This window comes from Pogona vitticeps, chromosome 6 (assembly GCF_051106095.1).
Source record: "Pogona vitticeps strain Pit_001003342236 chromosome 6, PviZW2.1, whole genome shotgun sequence".
Taxonomy (NCBI): domain Eukaryota; kingdom Metazoa; phylum Chordata; class Lepidosauria; order Squamata; family Agamidae; genus Pogona; species Pogona vitticeps.
Window position 1 is genome coordinate 49316910 of NC_135788.1, and position 8235 is coordinate 49325144.

Consider the following 8235-nt stretch of genomic DNA (forward strand, 5'->3'; position numbering starts at 1 on the left):
TATGGAACTTTGTTTAGACGGGGTTTTACGATTAGTTGTAACCATTGTGAGACCTCCGAGGGGGGGCAGCCGCCCAAGAGCCTTACGCTCTATCCCCTATAGTGCAATTATAAATAAGAAAAGGAAACATCTAATCGATTTCACTGATGTAAACAGTAAACTATGCTTTGGAGCAAGCTTAGTTCGTGTAATGTCTAAAAAGGTCCCAACAGATGCAGAGTTGGCACATGGAGCTCTGCAATTGTATCAGGCAGTCCACTGGCCTGTAGACAAAGAGGTTTCTTTGTCTGACATCCCTCTTTTTGAGGACCACTTACAGGTCAATATCCAGATTGCACACTATGGCGACAAAGGCTGGGGCTTGTTTAAACCACAAGGACACAAGTATACACAAACGTATACGTTGCTTCTCCATGATAATCACTTTTATGGAGTTCTTAATATAAAGGGACTCTTTGGGGCTCGTAATTACTGTCAATATTGCCACAAATTGTACTCTCATATTCATGACTGTATATTTTTCTGTAGACTCTGTCTAAGAAAAGATTGCGCTTCTAATGTGAACATCATGAAGAAGTGTAAGTGTTGCAAAATGAAATGCAGGTCGAGAGAATGCTTAGAATTACACACCAAGCTGGCGGCAGAGAACAAGGTACCCTGCACTTATAGAAAGTTTTGTGAGGACTGCGGTCGTTTTCAAAATGCAGAGCATTTCACAAAGGACTGTATAGGCAGGGTATGTAATATCTGCTGGGCTCCTAGGGGAGAAGAGGTAAACCACTTCTGTTTCATGCGCCCGCTTAAAGAGCCAAAGATCTCAACCCATTATATATTTTATGATATAGAATCAAGACAAGACACGGGGTTACACATCCCCAATTATTGTTACGCCAGATCTTTTTGGGGTGAGACTGTGCGACACTTTAAAAAAGAGGCCTCTGTGAAAAAGGGGGTGCCCAATTGGATAAAGGATATCCTTGAACAGGATGCTGAGGAGGAAGAGGAGGAGGAGGAGAGTGAAGAATATGATGATGATAACAGTTCATATAGCGAGAGCATTGTGGAGCCTGACTCTGGGAACACCAAGAAAAAAGGTGAGAAAAAAAAGGCATGGCCTTATGATAAATCATGGGAATTCAAAGGCGAGTCATGCATAGAGGCTTTTATTCGGACTTTCACAGAAGGGAGGGTTTTCGAGGGCACAACGTTTATAGCCCATAATTCAAAAGGTTATGATGGATATTTCATTCTCAATCAGCTAGTCAAAGAAAAACTAGAGGTAGAACTTATTACTCAAGGTGGAAAACTTATAACAATAGCCGTGCCGGCTCTTGATATAAAATTCCTGGACTCTCTATGTCATTTACCAATGGGGTTGTCAAAATTACCCAAATGCCTAGGCCTCAGGCAGGAGTCTAAGGGTTATTTCCCTCATTACTTCAACACCCCTGAAAATGAACAGTATGAGGGCCCCCTACCACCACCCGAAGCTTATGGAGTGCAACACATGATGCCTTCTGAGCAGAAGGCTTTCTTAAAGTGGCATGAGGAGAATAAGACAAAAACCTTCAACCTGCAGCGAGAATTGGCTGCCTACTGCCAGCAGGATGTTAACATCCTGGTACAGGCCTGCACAAAGTATCGCCATGAAATTATGACCCTGACAAAGAAGAGGGTGAAAGGGTACGACGGGGAATATGACTGGTTTGCCATAGACCCTCTTCAATACCCCACCCTAGCTGGCGTGTGTCTTAGCATGTACAAGTTCAAATTTCTGAAGAAAAATAAAATAGCAATCCCACATCCAGACAACTATCACCGCCAGTGCAAACGCTATTCATCTGCATCGATACAGTGGCTGTCTTATATTGCCCATAAAGAAAAAACCAGGGTTCAGCACGCCTTGAATGGTGGGGAAATTTGTTTCGATTCTCTTTATGTAGATGGTTATATGGTTCTTAACGGCAGGGGCATATGTTTAGAGTTCCTGGGATGTTTTTTCCACGGCTGTGCCCTCTGTTACCATTCTGAGGATTGGAATCCTCTGTTAGGAAAAACCTATGGGGCTCTTTTCAATGCTACACAGGAAAGGACAGCCGTTTTGAGAAGCAAGGGTTTTGAAGTCAGATCAATTTGGGAGCATGAATGGAAAGAGATGGTAAGAAGCGACAGCGCTGTCAAAAATTACCTTGCTTCAGCTGATTTTCCAGAGCCCTTAGTACCTAGGGAAGCTCTCTTTGGGGGTCGTACAAACGAGATCCGTTTGTACTACAGAGCTAAACCGGAAGAGCAGATTCTTTACTATGATTTTACCAGCCTTTACCCCTATGTCAACAAAACTAAAGAGTATCCTCTGGGGCACCCCAAAATCATATTTGAGAATTTTGAACATGTGTCTGCATACTTTGGTTTCGTAAAGGCGAAAATATCACCACCAAGAGGTCTCTTTTTTCCAGTGTTGCCCACCAGGGTTGGTGGAAAACTTATGTTTGTGCTGTGTGCCACCTGTGCAGAAAGCCGCCAGAGAAACCCTTGTAAACATACTGATGAGGAGAGAGCCTTGATGGGTACCTGGTGTACTATCGAACTGAACGTTGCCATAAAAAAGGGTTACAAGGTTTTGAAAATCTTTGAGGTGTGGCATTTTGAAAGCAGATCGGCGGACCTGTTTTCAAATTACATAGAGCTACACCTTCGCCACAAACAGGAAGCATCGGGCTATCCCGCCTGGTGTGTCAGCGAAGGAGATAAAAACAAATATATTGATGATTATAAAAAGAAAGAGGGGATATCCCTACGTAAAGATAAAATTGCTGTAAATCCCGCAAAAAGACAGATAGCCAAACTGTTTCTAAACTCTCTGTGGGGAAAGTTTGGTCAGAGAACGAATCTGCCTAACACTCAGGTGGTCAGAGATCTGGATGAATATTTCAACCTCCTATTTTCAGAGTCTTACACAGTGTCAATGTTTGAATTTTTGGCTGATGATGCTGTCTGTGTGACATGGAAACATGAGGCTGACAGATTAGCCACCAAGGGTAGGAAAAATGAATTCATAGCCTGCTTTACCACTGCTTATGCACGTCTGGAGCTTTACAATCTGCTTGACAAACTGCAGGATAGAGTTCTCTATCACGATACAGACTCTGTCATTTTTGTACAACGGGAGGGTGAATGGAAACCCCCCTTAGGGGACTACCTGGGGGATCTCACGAGTGAAGTTCCTGAAGGCTTGCACATTACAGAATATGTGTCCGGAGGACCTAAAACTTATGGGTATAAACTCAGTGATGGTAGTGCGTGCATGAAGGTCAAAGGGATCACACTGAACGTTGCTAACTCTGAAAAAATTAATTTTGATAGTCTCAGGGATTTGGTTTTTGCATACGATTCTGACAACCGAGATGGTTCATCCCGTGAAATAGTGGTAGAGCAACCAGGAATTGTTAGGGATAAGCGCCAGTGGTTGATTCATACAAAGCTTTTAAGAAAAACTCAAAAGGTGGTTTATGACAAAAGAGTTATTGTCGAAGACTTTAAAACCCTGCCTTATGGCTACTGAACTGAAGATGTTGTGGGTTCATCCTTTTTCAGCTATCCTAGCAGGGCCGAGCGGATGTGGAAAAACGTTTTTTATTAAAAATATGCTGGACAACGCGCGCAATGTATTTTCTGACATGCCTGAAAATATTATCTGGTGTTATGGCTGTTGGCAACCTGTATATAAGACTCTTCTCTGTAAATATCCCTGTATTCGTTTTGTAGAAGGTTTGCTGGAAAAGTTTGATGATGATGTTCTGTTACCCCCAACTAAAATAACCTTCTTGGTTTTAGACGATTTGATGCAGTATGCCTCTGATAATAAGGAAGTGGAAAAGTTATTTACACAATATGTGCATCACAGGAACGTAAGTGTTTTTTTAATTACTCAGAACATTTTTTCACAGGGAAGGGCCGCTCGAAGCATTAGTCTGAACGCCAAGTTTTTAGTCCTCTTTAAAAATCCCAGGGATAAGCAGCAAATTGCCACACTAGCCCGTCAGATGTATCCACGAAACGGACAGTTCTTCATGGAAGCATTTGCAGATGCGACAAGACCTCCTCACGGTTATCTGTTGGTAGATTTAAATGCCAATACTCCTGAACCTTACAGACTGAGAACAGGACTTTTCCCTCCTGACTGGCCTGTGGTCTATACATTGAAGAAATCTGCTTCAGGTAACAAAAGACGGCTGCTTTGAGCCCTTTTCTTTATTGAAGCCTGTTCGGCAACCAGATAACATGTCTGAATGTATAAGGCGAAACCTCCCACTTTTGAAACTCCTTATTAAGGCCCCACTGCGACAGAGAAAAGCCATTTTATGTGCTGCCTCGGATGATCTGGTCACGGCCATTTCAGAAATTGCTCTGAATACTTTAAAAGGGAAGATAGCTCTAACACCTCATCAGGTACGTGTTTTAAAGAAGAAACGAACACTAATTAAAACCTTGAGTAACAAGAGGGTCCCCCTACGGAGGAAAAAATACCTGATGAAGCAGTCTGGCGGTTTCCTGGGTCCCTTATTGGGCTTTGCTGTACCTCTAATAACCAGTCTTTTAACTAATAAGTAATGGATTATGCTGAAAAGATGTATCTGGTCCCCAGTGCTCAGCTACAAGAGCTGAGGGGCGTACCAGAAAACATCAGGTCCGCCACGGTCAGACGCCTGGATTCTGAGATGAGAGAAATTCTCTTAAGGTCAGACTTGCCAGAGTATGAAAAAGCTAAGCTTTACAATGGCGTTCTACAGAGGTTTTTAGCGCTGACCAGGCAGGAGGATATGGAAAAAACAATGCCACAGCCTCCACAACCCTCGGCTTCTCCACCTGCCCCTCAAGAGTCCCTACCCTCTGTTATTCAAGAGGTGTTAGACAGCCTTCCCAACCGTTACAAGAAAAATGCAGAGATTTTGCTAAGTAAATTAAGGCAACATCAAGAGATCTCTTCATGGGATGACAAAGGGTCCTTCCAGTACCGGGGAGAGCTCTTACATGGCTCTAATATTCTGGACCTGGTCAGAGGGATCACCCAGTCTACCGCCCTTTCTGATAAGAGAAAACCCAAAGGATGGGATGTTTTTCTTAAAGCTCTGGCCGAACTGAATATCCCTACGTCTATCGTGGGGAATTCAACCGCTAGAGAACAATTAGAAGCGATGAAATCAGCAGCAACACCTTCTTCCTCTCCGTCTGCCACGGCTGTTGTTGTCCGGCCCAAGAAACAGTTCAAGAGACCAGAATGGCTGTACGTCAAGGAGCTTCCAACAACACCTGTGAGACCGGTAGTCAAGAAGCCTGAATGGCTCACTTTATAAAACACATTAATAAACACCAAGACAGATAAAACATTTAACTTTTGTCTTTTATTTTATTTATGCACAGCTTACATTTTATGTTTTACACTGGGGGCCGCAGGCTTGAATATGATGAAACGGTTTGCAGGATCGGGGTGCTGTTTGAATTTTCCTGTTCTTGACAAACTCTACAACCATGCGGTCATTTTTGGTCGCATCTTCTGAGTACAACTTTAAAATTTGGTCAAACGGCAGACCTTTTGTTCTGTTCTGTAAAAAGAACACACAGTGATAGCCACAGGTCACTGCCGAAGGGTTTTGTAGCTGTCTCTTCTGGAATATTATTTCTTTGCCCTGACGCCATAAAAAAGCTGTAATTGTTTCAGGGATCCGTGGGTTGTCTGGGTCTACGCCGTATGAGTCAAAAAATTCCCCAGGCCCCTTAGCTGGTAAATAGAGGGCCAGCCAGTGTTCCCCAGGCATCGTGTGGGGATGGGTGTTCACCACTATTCCGGTAGGTCTTTTGGTAATAAGGTTCCTTGGTAACAGGTCGCAGGGGTACACATCTAGAAAGGTCTTATCTCGTTGTAACACGCTTAATAGCTGCAACGTATTCATGTTCACATGTAATCAAAGAGGACGTTTCTGCTATGGCTGATTTCAATCACATTGTCAAATACCCCGTATAAGAGCATGTTAATAGTGGCCGTTAGGGGTTGGGCAAAACGGATCTCAGCTCGAAGGTTTCCAGTCTTGATCAGAGAATAATGTTCTGAGCAGCCATGATCCGGTGTCAGGTCAAAGGCATATAGGGTGTATCCGTGTGCAAATTCGTTAGGGGTGATGAAAATGTCTTGGTCCTTCATGGCTTTCCCTGAGGTTTGTACCAGCTGCATGTACTCTCTGACACATAGTCCGTTTGCATAATCAGGCTGGAGGGGCTTTGCTGGAACTTGTACCCCATCAACGTACAAGGCTATAAAATTAACATTGAAATGTTGGAAATTGAAAGGGTTTTTGTCATATGCACCACTGAAAGCCTCATTGTCGACAAAAGTTATGACGAGCTGTTTAGGCAACTGTCCCAGAAAAAGGTTTTCTTGATTGCACACAAGGCTTCCTGCAGGTATGCTGAATACTTTCATGCCCACGCGTTCAATGGGGTATTTTGCATTAGAGGTGAGAAGGGCCTCTGTGTGTCCTATGCGAACTCCCGGGGACACTTTCACCCTTTTGACAAACAGAGAGGCGTTTAAAATATCCACTTTGTAGTGCTCACCAGCATCACCACTCAGCAGACAGAACATGTCCTTGCTACGGGTAAGTTTGATTTTCACATCTACGCCGTTCAGTAACATTTTCTCCTGAAAAAATAGCTCATTATGCAACGGCCCCATCAGATCCCATTTCTTGCTGGTTCCGGTGTGTTCTGCTCTCATTCGAAAACCCCAGTTTCCGGTATGGGGGGCGACTGTGGTTTGTTCCATGGCTGTATAACCATCTCTATAAAAGCCGCCCGCCGCAAATTGGGTGCTCAAGCTGTCAGCGCCGTAATTCATAAGCAGCTCTATCATCGCTCTATAGGGGTAGCAATTATTACTCTGACTGATGAGCCGATCTCCAAGGGTAACGTCCAGTTGGCTAAAGAGCGAGGCAATGGGATAATTTACAAAGCCCACTTTAGCATCCACAGCGATGTTTGTCCCATTTGCTTTTGTGATCTTACACACCACGTAGAGCAAGGTATTGTTTAAATCGATATAATCTTCACTGTTACCAGTTATATAAAACTCTATTTGGCCGTTGGGTGTTAGCGCTGCTAAGGGAGGGACCTCTATATACATACAGCTTTCCACGCTGGTTTGTGTAGGTGATAGCTGAAAAATATCCAATTCAGATTTGGCACACTCTTCAGAGGAGCCGTGAATGAACGCCATTTTAAAATATGTCTCCCCTGCACCGCTTCAGACCCTTTATCTTACGGCTTGCTTTCTTCTTCCTGTTCTCAAGCTTCTGACGTTTTTTGGGAGGCAATCCGCTGTTTAACCGTTTAGGTGGACCTAGGCGTAGATGACCCGCTTTTCGTTTAACTCCACCCCTTCTTTTCATGTACGTGAGTCCTGAGCCTTCTTGGGGTCTCACTTTTTTCATAACATGACTCGCGACGTCTCCGGCGATATTATGTACGGCCGTCTTAATGTGGGGCTTAATAAACTCAAAGCCTCTCCTCAAGAGGGGGACGGCCTTTCGGAACAATCCACGAAAAATGCCCCCCAGTCCTGCTCCGTACATGTTTACAGATCCGTGAAAACCGGGGAGGCCACGCCCTGCCTGGGCCTTATAGTACGCTCTATAAACATTAACATCCCCGTAGTCTTTCAACACCACCATTTTAGCGTCCTTCTGATCTCTTCCTAAACACAGCCTTTTCTGGGACGTATATGCAACCGCACAACAACTTTCCCCAGAGTGAATGGCACGGGTTGGTTCTGATCCGTCTTTATTTCAATGGTTATAGTGTTGATGTGGTTCTTGCTCATCAACACGTAATGCGGTTTGTCGTAGGTAATTGTAACACATTCGTAGGTTTCTCCCTTGACGGGGATGCAGCGTAACAGAGGCACAGCATGGTCTCCCACGATTTGGTGCTCAATGATATCTGTATAGACGTACAAGGAACTGAATCCCCCAGTAAGGTCTGCAGCATGCGGTATTTTTCTGACGGGCACATCCGGGGGGGGGCCCAAAATGTGGGCTAACTCAGCACCCGCTGAAAATAAGTAATTTTCAGGGCCTGTGAATCTCACTTTTCCCATGACGGGGTCGTAGGCCAACCATGTTTCTTGTAGATCTATAGCTTGTTTTATAGTGTCATTCATGTTGTTCAGAAGATCAGGAATGT